Source organism: Zingiber officinale, chromosome 6A, assembly GCF_018446385.1.
Source record: "Zingiber officinale cultivar Zhangliang chromosome 6A, Zo_v1.1, whole genome shotgun sequence".
NCBI classification, from domain to species: domain Eukaryota; kingdom Viridiplantae; phylum Streptophyta; class Magnoliopsida; order Zingiberales; family Zingiberaceae; genus Zingiber; species Zingiber officinale.
The window spans coordinates 138,735,508-138,748,849 of NC_055997.1; the positions used below are offsets into that span (position 1 = coordinate 138,735,508).

Consider the following 13,342-nt stretch of genomic DNA (forward strand, 5'->3'; position numbering starts at 1 on the left):
AAATGTGATTTTTATCCTATCTTCCAACCGTTGGAAAATGCCTATAGTTATACCCGATCAAATTGAGTTAACTAGTTATACTCAATCTAATTGAGTTTGTACTCACCCAAGCTTTGATAGGTAGGACCAAGATTGTTCCTCCACACCCTACCAAAATAATATGCGTTGCTCTGCTTTGGCAGATTCAACAACAACAAATGATCGAGGTAGTGATGGGTATCAAAACTTGATAGGCATTTTGAGTTGACTTGATTAAGATCTAATCTAATCATAAATGTGTATCATATACGCATTAAGGCACACTACAAGAAAAAAACCTAACAACAACAATTTTTCACCGTTGTCGTAGGCCTTTTAGAACTGTTGTTAAATGCCGTGTTGTTAAAAGGGGTGCCCAAAGACAACAGTTTTTAACCGTTGTCTTTGAAGGCAAAGACAACATTTTTACAACGGTGAAAAACTGTTGTCTTTTCCTTTAAGACAACAGTTTTTCACCGTTATCTTTGAGCGTCTACCTTTAATAACAGGATTTTCAACTACAGTTTTAAACTATCTACGACAATGGTGAAAAACCGTTGTCTTTTTTAGATAAAAAATAAAAAAAAATTAATACACAATTTTTCAATATTATAAATCATTCAAAATACTAAATTTCAAAATAAAATTTAATATATAATTTTCTAACATTCAAAAATAATATCTATAACATTCTGAAGAAATTTCATAAGCAACCAACAAAATTTCATAAGCAACCAACAAAATGATAACACTATTAAAACAAAGGTAGAACAATATAACACGAGATTTTCTACTTAGATGTCGGTGAAGAGGAGGGATTGCAGCTCCTAGTGCTTCTTAATTTGTTAAAGTCTCTCCATTTTTTAGTTTGTCGGCATTCTGTTCGCTCTCCGCAAGTGTACGGAAATGTCGCAAGTAATATAAAAGATTATCGTATCCACAGGGACTGGAATAAGCACTAGAAATGTCTCAATGCGAATTAGCTAAACAACTATCCAATCGTTTCAAAAGCAAAGTAAGGTAAACAAATCTAATCTTAAAGATCAACAAACAAGAATTTAGTGTTTTGGGTTATGATAAAGGAGGTTCTAGGAGTTTCGGTTTCTTTGTAGGATTTCTCGAATGTAAATGGTCCACCAATTCTTATCCCTCAATTGCCAAACATGTAGAAAGTTGTCGGTTCTCTCTTGCAATAGACAACCGGCTAAGGACTGAGAAATGTATCTAAATAGGATTAATTAGACATGAACCTATGTTGTCCTTACACAGAAGTGCACCTATTACTATGCCTTCCTCGGATATCAACGTAGAAGCCCATGACTTATTAATCTATCAAGATACAATAAACTAATCACAAAATCCATCCTACTCTCTTGAATATTCCTATTTCCTCTTCAAGATTATCTCTCAAACGTCCTTACACGGGCTTGCACCTGTCACGTGGATCCCTCGGATGATCGAGTGAGAGTTTATCTTTACAAAGTCCATAAGAAATCCAAATAATTAATCAAGAATGAGAATTAAGCACGAGTCACCATTAATTATTCAAGATCTAATCGATACAAGCAAGATAATGTCATTGAAACAAGAAAATGGCAAATCCATAAGAGATTACATCAATCCATCATACAAATACTCCCTTCATCCTAGAATACAAGATCTACCCCATGAATCGAGGAAGAAAACTCGAAGAAATAAAGTATACAAGCATTTCTTAAATCCCCAATCCAAGAAACCAAGAAAAGGGGGAAAGAGAAAACTTATCTATGAAGAAGCTTCGTCTTCGGATCCAATCCTCGCTCCGGAGCCGAAATCATCAAGAGCTCCCCTTGAATCGCCCAGAAATCCTCCCAAGATTGGGAGGAAACCACCAAATCTTGCCTTCTCCCAAAGGGGGAGAGATCCCCTTTCAATTCATGAAGAAGGGTTTAAATAGAGGAGGGAATCGGGCGCCACACGGTCCCGTGACACGGCCGTGTGAGATCCACACGGCCATGTCCAGTTCCTTCTCTGCCGATGCTGCACGGCCGTGTGGTGCACACGGCCAAGGCCCTCCTGCTCTCTGGAAATGCTACACGGTCGTGTGGTGCACACGGCCACCACCTTCTTGGCCTTTGGAAACCTCACATGGCCGTGTGCAGCTCACACCCCCTTGCATGGCCCTTGCACACCCTTTGTCTTAGCTTTGAATAGTTATGTTTCATTGAAACATCTTTTAGGCCACTAAGATGGGGTTTTCTCCCGTTGAAGTCTTCATTAAAGTTGTAGATCTTGAAGTTATCTACAAGTCGGTATACAGAACAACCCAAATCTCCAACCGAGCATAAAGTTATGACCGTTTTAGTTTTAGTCTGCAGTGCAAAAAACCTCACACGACCGTGTGAGGTTCACACGGCCATGTGAAGTTCACACGACCCCAACATGACCCCTACACGGCCTTAACACTCCCATGTGAGTTCTACATGGCCAGAACGTGAAGAAAACATAGTTTTGCATGCCCATGCCACTCTGGAAGCTCTAGACTTCATTTAAACTCTGTTTTTGCTCCAAATCACGTCCTGTCAATCAAAATAAGCAAAGAGTAGATCTCCGAACAGAATATAATGAAAGTATGATATTCTAATGAAATAGGGTGCAATAAACATAGATTATGCCAATGAAATACAAGTAGATGCGCGTCAAAGTATGCATAAAAGAGTATATAACTACGCACATCACACCCCCAGACTTAAACCTTTGCTTGTCCTCAAGCAAAATGCTGCAGTCTAAATTCATATGTTCTACAACATATTCATAAAACCTAGTGCACTTTCCTAATTCTATCAAAAAGTTTCATTAACAAGCGTGATCATGGAAACAAGTAAAGTATGGTTCAAGCATAAGAATCTTGTGCACAGTGTAAAAGTAACTCAACACCCTTCAAGTTTCAATCCATGTCCTAGTCAAGTCGTCATCAAATTTGAATTCCTAATGTTTCCAGTGAAAGACAAGTAACCAGTGATAGGCACTTACTCACCATTCACTTGGTTCATATTTCTCAACTAACCCAAGGTCTCAAAGGTGTGCTCAATCTCAAGGGAAGCAAAGCAGTCATTTCCCCAGTAACCTAACTTGGTCTCAAAGGGGTGACTTGCTAGATTCCACTCATGACAACTGTTTTTATATCCTTTTTTTTTTTTTATAAGTGTTTGCATTGTGCAAAACTTATTCACAAATGTACTTTTAGCACACATGTTGGGATATTTTGATTTTTCCAAATGAGCTTTAATGATTTGAGCCTCATCCAATAACCAAAATGAAAGTTGAGAAATCACCATGGAAACCAAGTACTAAACAAACAAGATGAATCATGACTATTTCAATGACATCAACTATTCAAGCATCAAGCACAAGTGTAGTGAAGATAAAATCCTTAAGGTTGAACCAAAACTAAAACTCATCACCATAAGATTCTTAGCTTATTAATGCTTCCCAAGATAGAAAAAAGAACTACACAAAGTTTACTACTAGCATCATTCGAACATCATGAATCAAGACAATAATCGTGCTAACATTTCACTTGAATCCAAGAAAGCATATAAGTGAAGTTTTGATGTTCTCAAGATGTATGCCACAAAAAATCAAAACAAAATGCAAGACATAAGCAAAAACAAAAACAAACAAAGCAAATCAAATGCATCTAATGCATCCCCCCAGACTTAAATTTTTCATTGTCCCAATGAAAACTAAAAACAATGTGGAGGAGATTTTAAAAGAAGTTACCAAGTGATGAGCTCCAAATGGTTGACGTTCATGTTTTTAAAGATACTCCTCCATCCAATACTCACATTCCTCCACAACTTTGAATTCTACAACAATTAGATAGACAAGAAAAATTAAGTAGAGGATACATGTTTATTATAAAGAGAGAACTAAAGACATAAAAGAAAATAAGGAAAATGAACTTGGGTTGCCTCCCAAGAAGCACTTGTTTAAGGTCATTAGCTCGACCACCTCATTAGATTCATCTAAATCTTGCTCTTGGAGGGGTAAGATATTTTAGAACCCTCCTACCAAGGGCTCTTATTATGGAGGGAGCTTTCATCAAAGGAGCTACAAAGTAAAGTATAACTCTCTCCATCTTCGTCTTCTTGGAAATTTTTCAGGTGGTGAAGACGGTTCAGATTGAGCTTCCAATTATTGGCCCATGTGAAATCTGCACATCCAAAAGAAAAACAAATCTCCCACAAGCATGTTATATAGTATAGAGCTAGAACCATATCAAGATAAGATGAATAAGTAATAAAAACTGAATCACATCCAACAAAGTCAATTATAGGTACCTCCATAAAGTTTTCCAAAAGATCACAAGAAATACTAACCTTACTTTGTTGAGAAATATCTGAAATTTCTAAACATGTAGATGTGACTTCCTCTGAATCAAATGATGGTTCTGGCTCTAGCTTAGGTGTTGATGATATCAATGATGGTGATTCTCGAGACTCTACTAGCTCTGTATAAGTCCCTACACATTGTTCCACAACATGATCAATTCTTAAAACCTCTAAGGGTTGTCTTGACAAAGGTGGTGATCCTTGAGATGCTGCTTCCACAACACAGCTCCCTACACATTCTTCCATATCATCATCATCAACACATACATCAAAAAATAAATCAACATCTATGTCCTTAATAGGAGAATCAATAACAAGAGGATCAATAACTTCACTTGCCGTTTTAAGTTGATCTACCACATCACATTCATCATCTGAAAATTCGATGTCACTATAACACCTTATAAAATTTTGAGATAGATCTGAAAACTTATTTACCACTACATTATCAATAAAATCCTCATCTGAAAAATCTTCATCTTCATATATATTCAAAAATCTACACTCAACCATATTAGTGTCACAGGATTTGCCGAAGTCTTTATTTTCATTGACCCCCACTAACCTTTGTGGAAAAGGAACCCTTAGTGAAGGTCCTGGAAAAGACTGAACTCCCTTTTTCCCAAATTCCCTTTGAGCTTTTGGAGGAGGTCCAACTTGCTTATCTAATGTTGGAGTGATTAATCGTTGAGGGAAAGGTACTTCTGGCCTTTGGGAACTTCCCAGAGAAATGGAACTGAGTTCTTGTGATCTTATATTATTCTTCTCCTCAATTCTAAACATGTCATTCTTCAGAAGTTCTTAATGATTTTTGCCACTTCTCAACCCAACATCATCACACTTTTCATTGGATCTTGACTGTGTAGGAGGGGGATCTTCTTTAAACCATTTTGAAACAATACTATCAAGCTTTGCCCCCAAATGTTTGAACTCCTCACTCTGTGACTTGTGAATTTCAACATTTTTAGGTGGTTGAATTTCATTTTGTTTGACAGACTCTCTTACATTTATGGCTTTCACTTCTTGAATATCTGAGGGAAATTCCATCCAACTTTTGTTCGACCATTCATGGAGGTTCAATGTCACTTGATCAATTAACGAATAAGCTTCATCTACACTTTTGTCCATAAAAGAACCTCCAGCTGATGAATCCAATAAAGTCTTGTCTGAGAAAGAAATTTCCCCATAGAATATGTGCAAAATCAACCATTTTTCAAAACCATGATGAGGGCACTGTCTTTGAAGACTCTTGAATCTATCCCATGCTTCAAATAATGATTCTCCATATGCCTGAGCAAAATTTGTTATGCAATTCCTCATATACACCGTTCTACTTGGAGGGAAAAAATGATTCAGAAATTGCTTCTCCAATTGTTCCCAACTTGTGATGCTTTGAGGACAGAGAGAATATAGCCAAGTCCTTGCTTTATCCTTGATACTGAAAGGAAATGTCATCAATCGAACTGCATCTGCTGATACTCCTTCACATTTCACCAAATCACAAATCTCTAAAAATGTTTCAAGATACAGATAAGGACTTTCTGATACTTCTCCTCCAAATTTGTGACCTTGTATCATGAAAATTATCTCTGGGTCTAGTTGGAAACTTTCTGCTTCAATTTGAGGTTGCACAATGGGAGATAAAAATCTTGCAGAAAAGGGTGTAGAAAAATTTCTCATGGGCCTGGTTGACATGTTAGTGCTCATGGATATTCAAGGAGAAAAAGAAAATTATCAAGAATCAAAAACAAGAAATAAAATGCAATATGAAAAGCAAGAAAGCAAATGTAGAATTTAAATTGCAAGAAAGAAAGTGCATAATGAAAACAAGAAAGAAAAGATAAAAGGAAAAAGAAAAATGTCTAGAATAATTCATATGCTAAAAATTGCAAGATATGTTTACAAAAGAAAAGAAGAAAGAAACAAGATCAAAAGAGAAAACAGAGAAAAGTTAGATTAGAGTACTAGAAATCAAGAATGCAAAGTTAGAATTAGAATTAGAATTGCAACAAAAAGAGTTGTCAAGAATGTTATTCAAGAAAGGAAAAACTTACGAAAACAGAATTCTAACAATTAGTTATAACTATGCAAATCAAAAGAAAAAAGGAAAAGTTATGTTTAGTCTAACTCAATTGATAATTCCTAATGCTATAGCGCAGTCCCCGGCAATGGCGCCAAAAACTTGTTCGCTCTCCGCAAGTGTACGGAAATGTCGCAAGTAATATAAAAGATTATCGTATCCACAGGGACTGGAATAAGCACTAGAAATGTCTCAATGCGAATTATCTAAACAACTATCCAATCATTTCAAAAGCAAAGTAAGGTAAACAAATCTAATCTTAAAGATCAACAAATAAGAATTTAGTGTTTTGGGTTATGATAAAGGAGGTTCTAGGAGTTTCGGTTTCTTTGTAGGATTTCTCGAATGTAAATGGTCCACCAATTCTTATCCCTCAATTGCCAAACATGTAGAAAGTTGTCGGTTCTCTCTTGCAATAGACAACCGGCTAAGGACTGAGAAATGTATCTAAATAGGATTAATTAGACATGAACCTATGTTGTCCTTACACAGAAGTGCACCTATTACTATGCCTTCCTCGGATATCAACGTAGAAGCCCATGACTTATTAATCTATCAAGATACAATAAACTAATCACAAAATCCATCCTACTCTCTTGAATATTCCTATTTCCTCTTCAAGATTATCTCTCAAACGTCCTTACACGGGCTTGCACCTGTCACGTGGATCCCTCGGATGATCGAGTGAGAGTTTATCTTTACAAAGTCCATAAGAAATCCAAACAATTAATCAAGAATGAGAATTAAGCACGAGTCACCATTAATCATTCAAGATCTAATCGATACAAGCAAGATAATGTCATTGAAACAAGAAAATGTCAAATCCATAAGAGATTACATCAATCCATCATACAAATACTCCCTTCATCCTAGAATACAAGATCTACCCCATGAATCGAGGAAGAAAACCCGAAGAAATAAAGTATACAAGCATTTCTTAAATCCCCAATCCAAGAAACCAAGAAAAGGGGGAAAGAGAAAACTTATCTATGAAGAAGCTTCGTCTTCGGATCCAATCCTCGCTCCGGAGCCGAAATCGTCAAGAGCTCCCCTTGAATCGCCCAGAAATCCTCCCAAGATTGGGAGGAAACCACCAAATCTTGCCTTCTCCCAAAGGGGGAGAGATCCCCTTTCAATTCATGAAGAAGGGTTTAAATAGAGGAGGGAATCGGGCGCCACACGGTCCCATGACACGGCCGTGTGAGATCCACACGGCCATGTCCAGTTCCTTCTCTGCCGATGCTGCACGGCCGTGTGGTGCACACGGCCAAGGCCCTCCTGCTCTCTGGAAATGCTACACGGCCGTGTGGTGCACACGGCCACCACCTTCTTGGTATCTGGAAACCTCACACGGCCGTGTAGATCCACACGGCCACCACCTGCTTGGCCTCTGGAAACCTCACATGGCCGTGTGCAGCTCACACCCCCTTGCATGGCCCTTGCACACCCTTTGTCTTAGCTTTGAATAGTTATGTTTCATTGCAACATCTTTTAGGCCACCAAGATGGGGTTTTCTCTCGTTGAAGTCTTCATCAAAGTTGTAGATCTTGAAGTTATCTACAAGTCGGTATAAAGAACAGCCCAAATCTCCAACCGAGCACAAAGTTATGGTTATTTTAGTTTTAGTCTGCAGTGCAAAAAACCTCACACGGCCGTGTGAGGTTCACACGGCCTTCACATGGCCATGTGAAGTTCACACGGCCCCAACATGACCCCTACATGGCCTTAACACTCCCATGTGAGTTCTACACGACCAGAACGTGAAGAAAACATAGTTTTGCATGCCCATGCCATTCTGGAAGCTCTAGACTTCATTTAAACTCTGTTTTTGCTCCAAATCACGTCCTGTCAATCAAAATAAGCAAAGAGTAGATCTCCGAACAGAATATAATGAAAGTATGATATTCTAATGAAATAGGGTGCAATAAACATAGATTATGCCAATGAAATACAAGTAGATGCGCGTCAAAGTATGCATAAAAGAGTATATAATCTACGCACATCACATTCTTCCCAGTACTGTTGAGGACACCTATTCAAATAAAGATATATATTACAAATTAGAAACTAAACGGAAGTTCTAGGTGTTTAAGTTAGAAACTAAACGGTCGAGGCTATGGGAGGAAGGGAAAGCATTAGGCGATGGTTCTCTGTGGTTTCTTTGATGCCACATCATTGAACAGAACAGAGGACAATCTTTAGGCTACAATAAACAAATATCTGCTAAAGAGGATACCATCCCACTTACTCTAAAGCCCGAGCAGCACCGAGTGCAATTTTGATCCGAGCATTCAATGACAGTGGTTCGTCTGAGAGATGGAGGAGTTCATACAGTGAACCATTCTTGTGAAAATCATACACCAACATTCTCTGTCCATACTCAGAACAATAACCTACCAGCTCTGTCAAATTTGTATGGTGCAGAAGAGAAATATTTGTGACTAGATCAATGAAGTCGCCAGTTGATTTGCTTAGCAGGGACTTTGGATTTAGTTTCTTCACAGCCAAAATCTAAACAAAAATGTAGAATATAATCCAAAAGCCATACATGATATTCAATCAGTTGGGCAAACTAGTCGTGCCATTAAAACTCTTTAAATAGTGTTACCAAAATACATGGCAAATGATTAGATGAATCAGCTTTCCAGTGCAAACAAGATGGATGATTCTAAATTTTGCCACTATCAAACATGTGTCCGGAATAAATAAGAAGTTTTATTTTTGGTCATATTAATACCTTTCTGTCATCAAACTCTGCCTTGAAAACATGACCAAAAGTGCCTTCGCGAATAAGATTGTCTTCGCTGAAGCTATCTGTAGCTATTTGCAAGTCAACCACAGAATAAATACTTGATTTGATACTTGTTATGTCCACCTTCTTTGTGATAAGTTTGCTTGAGCAATCATCTTCGTCAAATGATTTATAGTGATGAGGTTTAAGACTTGGTGGAGGAAGTGATGGCAACTTTTTTATGTCAAATATTGAGGATGTTCTATTCATCTCCTTCTCTGCAACATAAACTAAGTCATACTACAACTCAATTAAATGTGTGAACCGCAACAAGAATCCTAATGTAGTAATAGACCAGATTTTGCAGGACGCTTGTTATACCAACAAATGTGGAGTACCTTTAACTCTATCTGAATCTAGATGAGCATGTAGCCGGTCTTGACCAAGATTTTCTTCGATCAAATTTTTTCTTCTCTTTCTCCAAATTATAAAAAAAAAGCAATTAATCCACCAATGAAGAAGACACCTGCAACACCTCCTGCTATTCCCCCTACACGTACACCGCTACCATGGCCAGTATTGGAGTTTTGAGCAGATGGAGATTGATTTGGTTGAGATGAACTATCCGTCCCAGAGCTCCAGTCATTATTATCAGTCCTACAGAATAGGATCCATAAATGAGCATTCAATTTATCCTCAATTAAATCATATGATAGCATGCAAGTTCATTTAGTACTCACTGAGGTTATTAATCCCCCTTAACCGGTTGGGAATGGATCCATTGAAGTGGTTATTTGCAACATTCCTAAAGAAGGGTTACGAAAGTCAAATCTTTCTTGTAACCCAAACTAATTCTAATTTTGATATAAACTGGCAACTTTATTTATTACTTACAAACTCTGAAGGGAAAGATTGGCAAGGACATTTATAGTACCAGTGAATTGATTGTTCTCCAAATATCTGAAAGTGGATGAAGAAATAGTAAGCATAACATTCTTCATGCAATTTGTATTAGGAGAAAGATTTAAAAAAAAAAAGGCCAAATGATAAGATATTATGTTAATGCTTGGAACATTCATTATTCCTCTTACAAGTTTGTCAAACTTGTCAGACTTCTGAAGTTTTGTGGAAGGGTACCATTAAGAGAATTGTAAGACAGGTCCCTGCAGTAAAAAGGCTCCTTTATCAGAGAGTGGAGTATGATAGAGTAGAAAGTATTCATGGACATGTAGGTTTGACAGTATTGAAGGTAAAACCATAATTATGAATAAGAAACTTATTTTGAGCAGATACAAGAGGTAAATGTTATTGCATCACACAGAATATAAAGATAGTTGATATTAAGAAGTAAGTTTCTTCTCGAATGAAAATCTTGTCTACACTCACATTGTTGTGAGTTTGGAGAGGCCTTGAAAAATATCATCCAGACGCCCACGGAGTTGATTGTGAGCAAGATTTTTGCAGCCATTGATGCATTGCCTTATTTTACATTAATGACAATATCACATGATAAATTGAACTAGAGAAGAAGGCTGCTCACAGAAGCTCCAATTTGGCCATATGAGAAACTGAATAGGGTATGCTTCCACCAAATTGATTATTGCTAAGATCTCTGCAGACAGGATTACCATTAGATGGGCACCTACAAAACTAAATGATAGTTGGAAGCGTATTCAAACAACTCACAATCTAAGAAGGTTTGGCGGGAGGTTATAAGGTATCAAATTACCATTTCCTAGATTGTTTTGGTTCATATCCCTATAACAAACTAGCATTGTGAGAATATTGAATTCCAAGAGGAATCTCTAAAAATTTTGCTAACTTACAGCTCCTCCAGCGAAGCCATTTGGTTCATATTATAGCCCAGTGTTCCAGATAGACCCAAACATGACAATTTTCTGCTAGCACAAAAGGAAAGAGTGCATCAATCAGATAAGAAGCAAGCAAAACATACTAAGATTAAAATCACAAGTTATCACTCTCACATAGCTGTCACTGATGAGCCAGAGCATGTAATTCCCTGCCATGATTCCCCGCATGGATCACCACTTTGCTTCCAGCCTAATAGCTGTGGTGCTGAATTCAAACTCCCGAATAGAACATAAAGAGCAGAAGCTGCGCAGGGAGCATGAAAACTGAGTACAAGAATCAAGTTGAATTGGATAAAGCAACAATTTCACCAGGCGTATTAGGTAAAACTCAGACCACGCAGTTCTCGTGGGATAACTGCAGAAATTTAAAACATTTCTTTTCCTATTTTCTACTTATTGGATGAATACCTAGAATAATAAATCTGCTAAATAAGAGTCACAAGAAGAATAGGAAGCCTTAAAAAAAAAATCTCTTTCGGCGACTAAATGAAGCAAACTAATTGATCAGCATCATAATTTGCAGAAGGAAAAAAAATAAATCAACCTTTTGCAAACATGTGAATTTGGCACTTATCAACCAAAACACCAAGTCAAAAAAGCAATTCAAGAGCGCCAAGAAATTGTTCAAGCCCTTTCCAGGAGAAAGCACACATCAAACCCTCAACGAGACTATCAACTCACTCACCGTCGTTGGGATCGATAGCGCCAAAAGCGAAGCTCGGATTTGGATCGCAAGTCCAGATGCAAACCAAAACGACCCAATCGCGACGGTCCCTTCCGCCTTCCCCCGCGCCATTCTCTCAGCCATCGGAGAGCGAAAGCTCGCCTCCCCGCAGCATTGGACTCTATAAATCTCGTCGCCTTCGACTAATGATTTAAGTTAGGCCCTTCCTCCCATAGCCCATCGCCTAATGGTTCCCAGCAAGAGCGACGAGGAGCGTCTTTCGCGGAGGAGTCGTGAAGGAGTCGGAGATAGGTTTTTATTCGTTGAAGAGTTACGGAGAAGTGGGGTTTAGGTTTTTTTTCATGAAGTTAAAAAAACTGTTGTGTTTTCAAGATTCAACAACATTTAATAGACAACAGTTTAATAAAACTGTTGTATTTTTAAGATTCAACAACATTCAATAGACAACAGTTTAATAAAATTTTTGTACATTATCATATAAGCAACACTAAAAGATAATAGTTTTTTAAAACCGTTGTCTTTGACATACATTAGACAATAATTTTTTGAAAAACTGTTGTTATTTAAAAAATATTATGGTGAACAACAACAGTTTTCAATAAAACTGCTGTTAAATGGAAAAAAGACAACAATTTCTTGAAAAACTGTTGTCTATTAGGTGTGGTTAAATCCAAATTTCTTATAGTGGCACTAATTACCGTACACTAGCATACATCACATACACACAAGCATATATATATATATATATATATATATATATATATATATATATATATTGTGATGAGTTCATGGCCCTACTACGATCTTCTCAAGCCAATGAGAAGATCGGACGGTCAACCTAGGATCAACGACTTCTTCAAGCGCCTCCTTTGACCGCCATGTGTTGACAGCACCCTCCTCGTAACTCCTTCTTGAGTGGATCTTCTATCGCTTCATTTTGTACATTACAAATATGAAACTTGAGTTACATTCAAGTCTAAAATCTAATTACAATAGGAATATAAATAAAGAAGGCACGACGCGCAGGTCGCAAATCACATAGAACACGCACAACACAAAAATAGCGCACAAGCCATATTATGAATTACAACATAATTTTTGTCCAATCAAATTGGAGTTTTTGGGCCATGATCATCACAATATCATACATAATTCTAAATTATGTATTTTACATAAATTTCTATAATTTTACTACTGTTTTTATGAATTTTATGAGTTACAACTTTCCGGCGGTCCCGATTAGCGATTTTCAGGCGCGATCGTGGGACAATGCCCCTTGCGGGGTTAGGGGCAGCGCCCCTACTCGCGAAATGAATATCGTGAACATCCCATCTTGATCTAACAACGCCTTAAGCCACTGTCCCAAAATAATTTGGGTGAGACCTTGCCGTTTCGAAAGGTTTTTCTCAGTAGTTGAAGCCTACAAGCGTCCAAACACTTGTTGCTTCGCATCTACGAGAAAAATACTCACAAAATCCATAAAAATAGTAAACTTACAGAAACTTACAGATCTGAAATCTTTTCATAAAAATAAAATACAAACAAGTACATGTTCCGCACGTGACTCTGATACCACTGTTAGCT

The 13,342-nt window shown here is 37.5% G+C and overlaps 1 non-coding gene and 1 pseudogene across 1 annotated transcript; one reads left to right on the plus strand and one right to left on the minus strand.

Moving 5' to 3' along the window:
- The first annotated feature begins 5,607 nt into the window (after positions 1 to 5,607).
- LOC121998823 lies at positions 5,608 to 5,713 on the plus strand. The gene has a single exon (XR_006116615.1). It is a non-coding gene; the product is annotated as a small nucleolar RNA R71 (small nucleolar RNA).
- Positions 5,714 to 8,715: 3,002 nt separating this feature from the next.
- On the minus strand, positions 8,716 to 11,881 carry LOC121995390 (annotated as a pseudogene).
- Between the last annotated feature and the right edge of the window lie 1,461 nt (positions 11,882 to 13,342).